The sequence below is a fragment of the Zingiber officinale genome, chromosome 1B (genome assembly GCF_018446385.1).
Source record: "Zingiber officinale cultivar Zhangliang chromosome 1B, Zo_v1.1, whole genome shotgun sequence".
Taxonomy (NCBI): domain Eukaryota; kingdom Viridiplantae; phylum Streptophyta; class Magnoliopsida; order Zingiberales; family Zingiberaceae; genus Zingiber; species Zingiber officinale.
In genome coordinates, this window is record NC_055986.1 from 103,873,203 (window position 1) to 103,889,214 (window position 16,012).

Consider the following 16,012-nt stretch of genomic DNA (forward strand, 5'->3'; position numbering starts at 1 on the left):
GGGTATGCATTAGAGAATGTATACTGAATGACCCGCCATGAGAAAGTATCATGGATCGTTATATGAGTGTCATATACTTTCTCATGTGGCTATTAGTATGACTATTAGTCCTTAGACCTGAAGTCACCATGGATCCCTACATAAGGAGTTATGTACTTTAGTTTCGTCAAACGTCACCCGTAACTGGGTGGACTATAAAGGCGATTACTGGGTATATAATGAATTATGTAGAGGGATGTGAGTGATGTAGATGGAATCTATCTCTCCCATATGATGGGAGCGACATCGGTATTCTTGATAGAGTGAGACCACTAAGTGCATGGTCATGCCCAAATGAGTCAACATTAGATGTTGAGCTCATTTGATCGAGTGAGTCTACTTGGAGTTCAAGATTTAGATTGATTAGAGGATGACACGGTCTATGCCTCATATTGATCAATCTAGATGTCTAGGATAGAAGGACACTTGTCATTATTTTGTGAGTAGTCACAATTGGTAGTCACAAGGTGATGTCGGATCTCGACATTCTTGTAACTTGGGTAGTAATGATGTGTTGCTAGATACCGCTCATTACTTATGCTCCTAAATGGGTTTAGGGCATTGCCAACGTTACAAGAACCTATAGGGTCACACACTTAGGATAATTAGATGGAGATTAGGTTCATATGATGAACCAAGAGGATTAGATTTATTTGATAAATCAAATTAGATTAAGAGTAATCCTAATTGGGCTAACTTGAGTTCGACTCAAGTTGATTCATGTGTTAAATGAGTCTAATTTAGATTTTGACTCATTGAATCAATTTAATTTAATGAATTAGATTCATTATATTAAGTTGGCTCGAATCAGATGGTTGGATTAGATCCACCATGGTAGAGATTGAGTCAAGTTTGACTTGACTTGAGAAGGAAGACCAAAGGTCAATTTTGACTTGACCTTTTGCCACTTCATTGGTGAGTTGGCATTAGGTGGACCAATAATGATGTTCCACATCATCATGGGTGCCACCTCATGGAAGTTACAAAGCCACTCTCTTAATGGTTTCATATTAATTGCAATTAATGCAATTAATATGAATTTTGAAAGTGGCCGGCCACTTGTTTTGTGAATGAGAATTTTGATTTTTCATTCAAGGGTTGCATCTTCTTCCTCCTTCCTCTCAAGCTCTCCCTCTCCCTCTCCTCCTTACTTGGCCGAACCTTACCAAGGTGCTAGCACACCTTTGTGTGAGGTTTTCTCCACCTAAGTTGTCCGTGTGGATACTTCTAGAGGACCGGCGCTTGACGGTCTTGAGATCCGGCAACACCTTGGAAGAGCGGGATTCGCGTAGGGCGCGCATCAAGGGTAAACACTTTTTCCTCATAGATCTAAGTAGTAGATCAGTTTTTGAACTCGTACAAGAAATAGTTTTTCAAATTTTTATACGAATCTTTGCACGGATCTACGGCTTTGGGTCCTTCGGGGTTTTCGCGACGCGAAAAAGCGGTTTTCGCGGCTCGAAGAACCCAACAGTGGTATCAGAGCCACGTGCAAAGACTTGTACGAGTTAGTTTTTGGTTTTTGGAAAACAAAAAGCTTCTGTGATTTTCTGTAAAAATTCAATTTTTATGTTTTTATGGGTAATTTTTCCTTATAGGCGAAGCACAAGTGTCTCGGCACTTGTAGGCTTCGGCTATCGGGAAGAATTTTCCCAAACGGCTTCGTTTCGACCCAAAATCTTTTGGGACAGCGGACTCGGGTGCCTTTAGATCGCAACGGAGCAACTCACGATGGTTAGATCGTGGGTAGGGGCGCTGCCCCTAACCCCGCAAGGGGATTTGCTCCGCGATCGCACCCGAAATCGCTAAAAACGAACCCGTCGGGAAGATTTTTCCGAAACGGTAATGTCTCGACCCAAATCGTTTTGGGACAGCGGGTTTAGGCGCTGTTGGATCGCAAAGGAACCCTCACGATGGTTAGATCGCGGGTAGGGGCGCTGCCCCTGGGCCCCGCAAGGGGATCCGTTCCGCGATTGCGCCCGAAACCGCTAAACGGGACCGCCGGGAAATTTTACTTGTAAAATTGTAAAAATTAATTTTAAAATTATAGAAAATTATGAAAATATATAATTTTGAATTATATATATTAATTTGTGATAGTCATGGCCCAAAGCGCAATATGATTGGTTGTGTTGTAATTCATAATACGGCCTGCGTGCCGTGATGTGTTTTCGCTGTTGTATTTATTTTATTATTCGCGACCTGCGCGTCGTGCCTCGTCTTTTATTCTTGTTTTAAATTAGATTTAGACTCGAATGTAACTCGAGTTTCAAATTGTAATGTACAAATTGGAGCGGTGGAGGGTCCACACGAGACGGAGTTCCGAGGCGGGCACGAGCAACACAAGATGGTCAAAGGGAGGCGCTTGGAGAAGCTGTTGACCCTAGGTTGACCAATCGATCTTCTCATTGGCTTGAGAAGATCGTAGTAGGGCCATGACTAAATCACAAATAGATTAATTAATTAATTATTATGTATTTGATGCATGTTTAATAATTAATTAATTAATTAGTGCCTTAACGATTAGATTAGATCTAAGTCGTGCACATGATGCACCCTTGCGATTAGATTAGATCTAAGTCGTGCACAAGATGCATTCTTCTCGATTAGATTAGATCTAGATCGAACCAACTCTAAAATGCCTAACCGTGCCGTGATACCTATCACTACCTCGATCACATGTATTGTTGAATCTGCCGAGCAATACATATTATCTTGGTAGGGTACGGAGGGACAATCTTGGTCCCGTCTATCAACGCATGGGTGAATAAAAACTGAATTAGATTGAGTATTCATAGTTACTCGGTTGGATCGAGTCAACTATAGGCATTCTTCCAATAGTTGAAAAGATAAGTCAATATCACATCTATATTAACTCTCGGGCGTATTAGCCAAAGCTAACTCGAGTTTTAATATAAATACGGATATTGATTCTATAAACAAGAGTTGCATAGAGATGTAATTGGTAATCGTTACCTCCCGATCATACTAAGCCTTGGGCGTATTAGCAAAAGCTAACTCAAGGGTTAGTATGATGTGGATCTTGTCCCACAAGAATTATAGAATTCATGGGAGCATCATTTAATTCAAAGGCCTAATTAAATGATTTTAAAGAATATGATATTTATTTCGCAAATTTTTCCGTTGTAGATAACCATGACGTCGAACACGAATTCCTTCTCCCTGCGATCCGTCCTTGAGAAGGACAAGCTCAACGGAGCGAATTTCCTGGGCTGGTGCAGAACTTGAGAATAGTTCTCACCGAGGAGCGTAAGTTGTACGTTCTCGAGCCATTCAGGAGGCCCCTCCTGCCACTGCCACGCGAGGACCGAGATGCTTACAAGAAGCATCAAGGTGACGATTAGATGTGTCTTGTCTTATGCTCGCAACCATGAACTTTGAGCTGAAGCAACATGAGTTTATGAGCGCTTACGATATGGTTGAACATCTTTGTCACCTATATCAAGGACAAGCAAGGCACTGGAAGAGGAACTCCAAAGAATACCTGGAAGATCTTAAGAAGAAGAGAAATAAGATTTCTACTTCAGGTATAAATGTTATAGAAGTCAACCTCTCTATTTCTTCATCGTGGGTATTAGATACCGGATGTGCTTCGCACATTTGTACTAATGTACAAGCGCTGAGGAATAGCAGGGCATTGACGAAGGGTGAGATAGACCTACGAGTAGGCAATGGAGCACGAGTTGCTGCTATTGCTGTAGGAACTTATCATCTATCTCTTCCCTCTGGGCTTGTACTAGAATTAGATGATTGTTGTTATGTGCCTGCCTTGACTAAGAACATAATTTCCGTTTCTTGTTTGGACAAGAAAGTATTTTCGTTTATAATAAAGAACAAAAGTTGTTCCATCTATTTAAACGAAATGTTCTATTGTAGTGCACCTCTGATAAACGGACTCTACATTCTAGACCTAGAGAGCCCTGTCTATAACATAAATACCAAGAGGATCAAGTCGAATGACTTGAACCAAACATACCTTTGGCACTGTCGCTTAGGTCATATAAATGACAAGCGCTTATCCCAGCTCCATAAGGATGGTTTGCTGGACTCATTTGATTTTGAATCATATGAGATATGTGAGTCATGCCTACGAGGCAAGATGACCAAGACTCCCTTTAGTGGGCACAGCGAGAGAGCGACTGATCTGTTAGGACTCATACATAGTGATGTATGTGGCCCTTTCAATGTCGCTGCTAGAGGCGGTTATAGGTACTTCATCACGTTTACTGATGACTTCAGTAGATACGGTTATGTGTACTTGATGACACATAAGTCCGAATCCTTTGAAAAGTTCAAAGAATTCAAGAATGAAGTACAGAACCAGCTTGGCAAGAGTATTAAGGTACTTCGATCAGATCGAGGTGGTGAATACTTAAGCCATGAGTTTCGTGACTACTTAGCTGAGTGTGGGATTTTATCTCAACTCACTCCTCCTGGAACACCACAGTGGAATGGTGTATCCGAAAGGAGGAATCGTACCCTATTAGATATGGTACGATCTATGATGAGTCACACAGATCTTCCGACATATCTATGGGGATATGCTCTAGACACGGCAGCTTTCATACTCAACCGAGTTCCATCAAAGGCCGTGATAAAGACACCATATAGGATATGGACTGGGAGAGATGCCCAGGTGTCTTTCATGAGGATTTGGGGTTGTGAGGCTTACGTTCGACGTCAAGTCTCAGACAAATTAGGACTCAAATCCGACAAGTGCTATTTCATCGGATATCCCAAGGAAACTAAGGGATATTACTTCTACATTCCCAGTCAGCACAAGGTAGTTGTGGCAAAGACTGGGGTCTTTCTAGAAAGGGATTTTGTTTCTAGAAAGACTAGTGGGAGCACGTTCGATCTTGAAGAAGTTCAAGATGCGAACAATAGCACTGATGCTTCGATGGAAATTGAACTGGAACCACAAAGTGTTGTGGATGATGTTGTTCCACAAGGAGTTGAGGAACAACAACCAGTTCATGTAGACATACCTCTTCGCAGGTCTGATAGGGTACGTCGTCAGCCTGAGAGATATTAATTTCTCTTGTCTGACCATGATGACATTGTGCTCATAGAGGATGAGCCTACCACTTATCAGGAAGCTGTGATGAGACCAGATTCCGAGAAATGGCTAGAAGCCATGAGATCCGAGATGGAATCCATGTACACCAACCAAGTATGGACTTTGGTTGATCCACCTGAAGGGGTAAAACCCATAGGGTGCAAGTGGGTCTTTAAGAGAAAGACTGACATGGATGGACTTATCTATAAGGGTCGCTTGGTAGCTAAAGGTTTCAAGCAGATTCATGGTATTGACTATGATGAAACCTTTTCTCCAGTAGCGCTGTTTAAGTCCATTCGGATCATGCTTGCTATTGCAACCTACCATGACTATGAGATATGGCAGATGGATGTCAAAACCGCGTTTCTGAATGAAACCTACTCGAGGATGTATACATGACACAACCCGAGGGTTTTGTAGATCCACAAGATACTAGCAGAGTAGCAAGTCGCATAGGTCCATTTATGGACTAAAGCAAGCTTCTCGAGTTGGAATCTTCGATTTGATGATGCGATCAAAGTTTGGTTTCATCAAGAACGAAGATGAGCCTTGTGTCTACAAGAAGGTTGTAGGGGCATAGTTGTCTTCCTCATATTATATGTGGATGACATACTACTCATTGGGAAGGACATCCCTATGCTTGAGTCTGTCCTGGCTAGGGAGTTGCTTCTCAATGAAGGACTTAGGTGAGGCATACCGCATTCTAGGGATACGGATCTATAGAGATAGATCTAAGAGATTGCTTGGCCTAAGTCGAGTACATATATTGACAAGGTACTCCTTGGTTTGCCATGCAGAACTCCAAGAAGGGATTTCGCCTATGTCACATGGCATGAGTCTTCAAGACTCAAGGTCCCTCTTCTAGAGAGAGAGACCGCATGGATCGATCCCTTATGCCTCGGCCATAGGATCGATCATGTACGCCATGTGTGTACTCGACCCGATGTCTCGTATGCTTTGAGCATGACGAGCGGATACCGATCCGGTGAAAGTCACTGGATAGCGGTCAAGAATATTCTTAAGTACTTACGAAGGACTAAAGAATATTTCTTGATATATGGAGGTAATGATGAGCTAACTGTAAAGGGTTACAGTGATGCCAGCTTTCAGACCGATCAGGATGATTACCGATCGCAGTCAGGGTTCGTATTTTGCATTAATGGTGGTACTGTCAGCTGGAAGAGTTCGAAGCAGGATACAGTAGCTGATTCTACAACAGAAGCCGAGTATATTGCTGCATCAGAGGCAGCAAAGGAGGCAGTTTGGATCCGCAAGTTCATCACTGAACTTGGGGTGGTTCCTAGCATCGCTGACCCAGTTGAGCTCTATTGTGACAACAATGGAGCTATAGCGCAGGCGAAGGAACCTCGCTCACACCAGCGGACCAAGCACATACTACGGCGTTTCCATCTCATTCGAGAGATTATCGATAGAGGAGATGTGAAGATTTGCAGAGTACCTACAGAGGCTAACATCGCAGATCCCTTGACCAAGGCTTTGGCACAGAGGAAGCATGATGGTCACACTAGGTCTTTAGGCCTTAGAGCCTATACTGATTGGCACTAGTGCTAGTGGGAGATTGTTAGTTAGAGCCCTAGAGCTAATCATTTGATGATTGTATGGACTCATGTATATCATATTCTTGCTTGTTAATAAAGGCATTTGTTTGGTTATTATACTTATTTATATTAGTGCCAAATAGACCAAGTATAATAGCGTCCTTGAGTAGAAGGTTCATACCTATATCAATCGATTAGTTGAATCGATAGTGAGATGATATAGGGAACACTACTCTAAATCATTCCTAGTCGAGTATTAGCATTCAGGGACAATGTTAATACAATAAGACTAGCATGTAGGTCAGCTCGATGACTTGATCTCACAAGTCATGGATATAGAGATATCAAGCTGACACATGGGTATGCATTAGAGAATGTATACTGAATGACCCGCCATGAGAAAGTATCATGGATCGTTATATGAGTGTCATATACTTTCTCATGTGGCTATTAGTATGACTATTAGTCCTTAGACCTGAAGTCACCATGGATCCCTACATAAGGAGTTATGTACTTTGGTTTCGTCAAACGTCACCCGTAACTGGGTGGACTATAAAGGCGATTACTGGGTATATAACGAATTATGTAGAGGGATGTGAGTGATGTAGATGGGATCTATCCCTCCCATATGACGGGAGCGACATCGGTATTCTTGATAGAGTGAGACCACTAAGTGCATGGTCATGCCCAAATGAGTCAACATTAGATGTTGAGCTCATTTGATCGAGTGAGTCTACTTGGAGTTCAAGATTTAGATTAATTAGAGGATGACACGGTCTATGCCTCATATTGATCAATCTAGATGTCTAGGATAGAAGGACACTTGTCATTATTTTGTGAGTAGTCACAATTGGTAGTCACAAGGTGATGTCGGATCTCGACATTCTTATAACTTGGGTAGTAATGATGTGTTGCTAGATACCGCTCATTACTTATGCTCCTAAATGGGTTTAGGGCATTGCCAACGTTACAAGAACCTATAGGGTCACACACTTAGGACAATTAGATGGAGATTAGGTTCATATGATGAACCAAGAGGATTAGATTTATTTGATAAATCAAATTAGATTAAGAGTAATCCTAATTGGGCTAACTTGAGTTCGACTCAAGTTGATTCATGTGTTAAATGAGTCTAATTTAGATTTTGACTCATTGAATCAATTTAATTTAATGAATTAGATTCATTATATTAAGTTGGCTCGAATCAGATGGTTGGATTAGATCCACCATGGTAGAGATTGAGTCAAGTTTGACTTGACTTGAGAAGGAAGACCAAAGGTCAATTTTGACTTGACCTTTTGCCACTTCATTGGTGAGTTGGCATTAGGTGGACCAATAATGATGTTCCACATCATCATGGGTGCCACCTCATGGAAGTTACAAAGCCACTCTCTTAATGGTTTCATATTAATTGCAATTAATGCAATTAATGTGAATTTTGAAAGTGGCCGGCCACTTGTTTTGTGAATGAGAATTTTGATTTTTCATTCAAGGGTTGCATCTTCTTCCTCCTTCCTCTCAAGCTCTCCCTCTCCCTCTCCTCCTTACTTGGCCGAACCTTACCAAGGTGCTAGCACACCTTTGTGTGAGGTTTTCTCCACCTAAGTTGTCCGTGTGGATACTTCTAGAGGACCGGCGCTTGACGGTCTTGAGATCCGGCAACACCTTGGAAGAGCGGGATTCGCGTAGGGCGCGCATCAAGGGTAAACACTTTTCCTCATAGATCTAAGTAGTAGATCAGTTTTTGAACTCGTACAAGAAATATTTTTTCGAATTTTTATACGAATCTTTGCACGGATCTACGGCTTTGGGTCCTTCGAGGTTTCCGCGACTCGAAAAAGCGGTTTTCGCGGCTCGAAGAACCCAACATATATATATATGTCGATGCAGTTGTCCATTTAATTTATATTGTAGATAACATGATGTGTGGTGTCACACAGAAGATCATGTTATCGGTTCCTTATAAATTATAAATAGTAGCTCACAACCAAGATGGATAGGGACAAACCATTGGAACGGTTGTAGTGTAATTTGGTATTAGTCTGTCTTGACTATAAAATTACACTAGTACACTATGTGTGTATTGAGCAGGACCATTTGAGGTTGTTCGATTTATACTTACATAAAAGAACAGAACCTCTGTTATTATGGATGTGCATCCTCTTAATCCCTATATAATAACATGCACGTATACTTAGTATTTATTTTTTTAACTTATCAATGGGTGATATTTATTCGTTAAATCAATAGGCCCGATGAATTGGGAGATAATATTATTTATATGGTGTTGTTGATTATAGAAGGAATTTATGTCCTAATTATTTAGGTTGATAATGCCCCCTTAAGGAGCTCATAAGGATTATCATGTAAACCCTGCAAGTGGACCTAGTCCAGCATGATAATAAAGTTGAGTGGTACTACTCTTGGAATCAGATGTTGATTAATTGAGTTGTCAGTAACTCATTTAATTAACGGACATACGATACCTTAAACACAAGGAGTTTAACACACGCATGATAAGTAGGAGCCCATATTGTAATATGAGATTGGTGCGGTAGTTCAATAATAACCCTTTAGTGGTATGAGTTATTATTGACGAACTTTGGTTGGGTGTTCGGGCCGAACATAGGAAGCCCAAGCCCATCAGGAGGCCTAAACCAATTTCTCCTCTAGGTCCCTGTTGTAGCCTCTATATAAAGCCTCGCATCCACCCATCCATAACTTGGTTTGGTTTAACTTGATTTGGTTTAATTTGGTTTGGCTTAACTTGGTTTGGCTTAACTTAGTTTGGTTTAACTTGGTTATAGAAAGGGAGATTTTTTTCTTAACAGAATTCTGTTAATTTTCTTTCTTTATAACCGACGGCAAGCCTATAAAAAGGAGTAGGTGGTGGGCCCTAAAGCCTAATTCTCTCTTCTCCTCCTGGTGGTCGGTGCCCCCTCCTTCTTGGTGGCCAGTGCTCCCTCCTACTTGGTGGCCAGCGGATTGGAGAAGAGGAAGAAGAAGAGGAAGAAGATTAGAAGGTGCCCCATCCTAGAGCCTCCTTTTGTGGCCGGTGGTTTTGATCCAAAGAGAGGAAGGGTGGTGTTGTCTTGGTAGATTGTCGCCCACACGACGTCCCAAAAGAGGAGAGGAATACGACAGAAGATCAAGAGGTCTTTAGCTACAAAGAAAAGGTACAACTAGTTCTTTAATTCCGCTGTGTAATTAGTTAGTATTCTTTGTATCATTTTTGGAATACCAACACAAGAGGCCAGCGATCTTGTACTTCGATCAAGGTGTGTTTTGATCCATCAAGAACTTGTTTGATTGATCAAACACATGACTGATCGAACATGCGGATTGCTAGGAATAATTCTGTACTTGTACAATTTTTGTACAGGAAAATTTAAACAGAACGGAATTCCAGCGCCCTTCAGGTGGTTTATTCAACTTTAGCCGAGCAAACTTCCTAGATAGGTATGAAAAACTAAAACTATTATTTAATGGTATAATCAACTACTATAACATGGGCATGGGTTGTTTAATTTTTGAGAAATGTCACATGCAGCGAAGTTGCTCAGTGAAAGCCCTCTATGACTGAGTTGGCAGCTTGCATGGACAAGTCCACCTCAGCAAAAAAAGGAACCTCAGCTTTTGTAATCATTTGTTGGCTTCCTCTTTCTCTTCTCCTCCCCTACCCTAACTCTTCTTCTTCTTCTTCTTCTTCACGTTCTTCATCCTTCTCCTGTCTCACCTCCTATCAGTGATCTAACCCAGCGAAGGAGCCCATCCCTAACTCGAAACTCTTCTCTCATTCTTTGGTCGTAGTCCCCTTCCCTACCCTAACTCTCCTTCTTCCCTTGTGTTCTCTCTTCTCCCTCCCCTGCCCTAACTCCTTTTTCTTCAAATTATTTTTTGCAATCTGTGCTAACCTAGCCCTAACTCATCCACACCTCCTTCTTCTTCTCCCTCGCCCTTCTAAGGAATTGAAGCCCTAACCTAGCTACGACTCTATTCTGTAGAATTTCTTTGCCTAAGTTCTCAACCCTAATTTCTTTGCCCAATCCTATGAATTGCAGCTTGTGTGGGAATGAAGTAGTGAATCTTGTTAATCGGTGAGAGGAATAAAGCCAAGCAACGAAGATTTTTCAGGTCAGGTGAGAGCAATTAGTGCTCAAATAATCATATGATGGACCTTAAATTTATGATGGTAGCTGAAATGCTATTGCATTGAAAATGTGTTTCTTTTATTTTGTGTTTGGATATTATTTGGGAGTTACGGTTCTCTAAATGATTATTTGATTGGCATTTAAGCATGCGTGTTTTTTTGGTCAATTTTCTTTATTATGTGATGTAGTGTCATGTGTGTTTGACTTTTCTCTTCTACTTAAGCTAAATTATGAATAGATATGATAGAATAACTATTTTTTAATAAAGGTAGGTGAAGAAAGTGCCATGGAAGAAGGAATTTTTTTTTCAAATGAGGTAAAGGATAACAATGACCATGCGAATCAAGACGCATGTCCATCTAGTGTAAATGAAGTCAAGCTTCTTTAGATTGGAATGACATTTTCATCTGAAGAAGAAGTTTATACTTTTTATAATTCCTATGCTCAAAAATGTAGGTTTCACTATTTGTAAATTAGGTGGTAGAAATGGAGATGATGGATGCAAAAATATTTCTCTATTGGATGTGCCAAAAATGGTAGAAAGTATCTCAAACAAAAAATATTTTATACTCTCGATCTTCTACTAAGACAAATTACAAAGCTGAGATTAATGTTTCTATTCAAAATGATGAGAACTTTGTGATAACTAATGTATGACTTGAACATAATCATATCTTGTTCCTTGGAAAGTCAGACATTTTAGATATAATAAAGTATTGGATTCAGCTATAAAGAGAATATTAGAATTAAATGATCAAGCTAGAATAACTTTAAGCAAAAGTTTTCAATTTTTTGTAGTTGAGGCTAGAGGCTATGAGAATTTGGCATTTGATAAGAGAAAATATAGAAATTATATTTCAGAAGCTAGTGTTGGTGCATTTGGCACCAATGGTCAAACCTAAATTTTGATAAATGACAAGTGAATTAAAGTTAGATATGTTGTTGATCTAATCTTGTTACTGAGTGTACAGGGTTGACTAACTTGATGGGTTGAGAGTACCAGACACCATGCAGGAAGTCTAGTCGGGATGTGCGATTTCCAATTGGCAAAGTACAGATGTGGGATTCTGGTAGGAGGTCGGGATGTTCAATTCCCGATGGGTTGAAGTATGGATGTGTGATTCTGGCAGGAGGTCAGGATATTCGATTCCCTATGGGCAAAATCCGAATGTGTCATTCTAGTAGGAAGACTTGGTGGGTCAGATTGGATGTCAAGGAGGTAATTTGACATTTAGTAAATGGAGGTAAGTCACTGGAGGAGAGTAACTCAGGGAGGACATGTCATGTTTGAGGGGACAGTAGGCATCAGTCTAATTTAGGTCCATTTCAGAAACCTAAATTGAGACCCTTACTATATTCTGGTCTTGGGAAAACATGATCTAACTCATAAATCTATATAAACTATTCATGCATATATTTTTCTAACTCTATGTTTTAGAGACAAACAAAGACCTTCAAATTCTGCACGTGTGGCAATTAATATGGCTTGATTTTGAGTTTGGAGCCAAAAGATATAGCCTTCGGAAGATTACTATGTCAAACCAGTAGTTGGGCGTGCCTCGCATGCTTTGGAGGCGCCTTGAGCTTGTTGGAAGGCGCCTTAAAGAGCTTTAAAGGCACCTTCTAGAGGATAAAAATTGAATATTATAGATTTTATCATCATCGAAGATAGGGGGATTAAATTTACTTGTGGAGGGGCCTTAAAGGAGGTTGAGGGTGCCTTCCACAGCCTATATAAGCCATATTCGACTAGCATTTGTGCCACAACTCTTCTATAAGCTTCTATGCATTTCTTTGACGTTCTGACTACTCTGACTTCTTGCTATTGCTCTGCTCTAATGTTTCTGCATTCGATTACTATTAACCAGCCATCCAACACTAAGCCTAAACCGATCATCCTCGAAAAGTGTTCGGTAACAAAAATTTAATCTTGTACTTAATTTTTGCATTAAATGAAAGTGTAGCGTGTTACACTTGTCATGATTGTTATTTATACTTGATCCCCTCTTTTGTCAATTCTAGAATATGTTGTTAGTGGATTTCCCATTGATACAATTCGCGGGATCGTGGGTCTTAGAGTTGGAGTCACTAAAGGCTCCAAACCAAGTAACCACTTGTGTTCTTGTGCTTTCCTGTTTCTTTCTTTTCCGCTATGCATACTTTATTTTTAAAAAAAAAAGATTTAAAAAAAGAAGTTTTCCAAAATCACGTGATTCACCCCCCCCCCCCCTCTCTCATGTGCGTCTTGATCCAACAGCTAGAAGGTTGAGGTTAGGGGATGGAGATGTTAAAGCTTTGAGCAATTATTTTTGTCACATATAAAGTAGGAACTCAAACTTTATTTATGTGCTTGATTTAGATGGGGAATCTTGAATAAGAAATATTTTTTGGGTGGATGCAAGATGTAGGGCTACGTATGATTATTTTTCTGATGTTGTAACTTTTGATACAACTTATTTGACTAATAGTTATGACATGTCATTTGCTCAATTTGTTGGGGTGAAGCATCATGATCAATCTATTTTGCTAGGATGTGGATTATTATCAAGCAAAGATCAACAACTTTCATATGGTTGTTCAAATCTTGGTTGACATGTATGCTCGGACGTGCTCCAAAGGATATAATCACATACCAATGTCCCGCCATGACAATTGCAATTGAAGAGGTATTTCCGAATTTTCATCATCATTTGTGTCTTTGGCATATCATGAAAAACTTCCTACAAAATTAGGTGATCATACTCAATACAAAGTGATAAAGAAACAATTGAAGAACATTATTTATAACTCGCTTATAGCTGATGAGTGTGACGAGAGTTGGTTGAAAATGATTGAGGAGTTTAATTTGGAGAATAATGATTAGTTGAAATCTTTGCATGAAGAATGAAATAGATGGATACCTGTATATGTTAAAGATAATTTTTAGGCAGGTATGTCCACATCTCAAAGAAGTGAAAGTATGAATATATTTTTTGATGACTTACATCCATTCTAAAACATCCTTGAAGCAATTTGTTGAGAAGTATAATAGTGCTTTGAAGAACAAGATTGAGAATGAAAAATAATTGGATTTTGTTTCTTTTAATTCTATCATGCTATTTATTCTTAGTCATCCTATTGAAATATAATTTTAAAATGCCTACACTAACAACTTATTTAAGTTGTTCCAAGATGAAATAAGAGGGTTGATGTTTTGCGATGCCTCATTATTGAAGGAAGAAGGGATAATTTTAATATTTGAAGTAGTAGAAACTATGTTGGGAAAAAATGGTGAATGTGTAAGAAAAGTTTCCTTTAGGGTACATACACATAGTTAGATTTCCAATTAAAGTGTGTGTGCCGTCTATTTGAGTTTCGGAGAATTTTATATAGGCATGTGATCAAAGGGTTAATAAGAATGAAGCTGATTGAGATTCCTATGAATTATATTATAAACTAATGGCATAAAGATATTAAGCATGGGTATCAAAGTATAAGTATCAAAGTATTAAGCATGGGTATCAAAGTATAAGTAGCAACAGAGAAAATTATGTTGTAGCAGCTACTAGTTAGTAGTTGCTACAATGTGTTTGTCAAGTAAACTTTGAGAGGTCATAACTTTTGATTCTGGATGAACCATATAATGCACAATATATCATATCAAAGATCTATAAACAAGATTTGATTTGATATATTGTATTTCATGGTTCAATCTAAGTCAAATGTTATGACCTCTCAAAATTCACTTAGCAAATACATTATAGCAGCTACTAACCAGTAGCTGTTATGACACAATTTTCTCTGTTGTAACAACTACTACCTAGTAGTTGCTACAACATAGTTTTTTCCTATAAACTTTAGGATTCAAAATTAAAAATCCTAAATAGAAAACTATATTACAACAATCATATTACATCAATTAATTTAACCCTCACAACTTTTAATTTTGTAATTGAGCCCAAATGTATCTGAAAATGTGTCTCATCCATGTCCTAGTGGCTAGGGTTCTATATCAAGAAATTGGTATACCAAAAATTCATACCGAAACTTCGGTATACTGAAATTTTGATATACTAAATTTTTGGTACGATGTTGATAATTTAATCTTTATGACTTGCCATTGCACTTACTTAAATTTAGAGACTAGATGTTGTACAATCTAGCTTTTTGCATAGCATTTGTATTGATCTAGTCTCAAATTTTTTAATACAATTTAGTTGGAATCTGTCAAATTGAGAGCAACTTACGATTATATTATATTAAGTTGTATGAGAGTAGTAAATTAAAAAGTCTTCCTCCCAAGTTTGGTCTAAGCTTTAGTATGCTTGACTATTTGTTTCTTTGTGAATTTATTTAATCAACAATAAAATGTTTTGCATCATAGTACTCGACACTAATTAAAAAATAATATATAACAAAATGCTTCACATCATCTGATATGGGTTATGATAAGTAGACCTTTTGCAGGAGACGGAAAGGGGATAATAAGGACAGGGAAGGCTGAAAAGGGTGAGATGAGGAGCCACCTGGAAAAAGTCGGACCAAGTAAGGGGGTCGCTACACGTATGATAGACAGAGATCAATCAAACGAAATAGATCGATCGAGCATATAAGTTCGGCAAGTAAAGGCCGACCGAGGGAGGGTCGACCGGGCGAGAAGGCTTATATACGCCCGACCGATTAACTTCGGCCTATAAGACATGACTGGCCGAGCTCCATAGACCGGTCGAGCATAGTGGATCTGCGGAGTATATGAGACCTACAGACGGAGTTCGACCGAATATATGAGACCGAACGAGTATGTATGGTCTGTCGGGTATAAAGGATCGACCCAGTGTAAAGATAGTTTAACCTTAGGTGGTCCGAGGCATGGTAGGGTCATTTGAGCATATGAGTTTGATAAGCAAAGACCGATCGAACACGAGTGCTCGATCGGGTATAAATAACCGGTCGAGCATAGAGAGTCGGTCGAGCATAGAAGTTCTTAACCTTGCGCACAACAGACAAAGATCGGACGAACATAATAGACTGACCAAGCATGTGAGCTCGGTAGGCAAAGACCGACCGAGTGTAAGAGACCGATCGAGCGTAGAAGCACTTAGCATTAAGCTGTCACGAAGGCCTATGCACGCCCGACTGGTTAATCTCAGTCGATAAGCTAGGATCGGTCATGCTCAATAGACCGGCCGAATATGAAAAGTAGA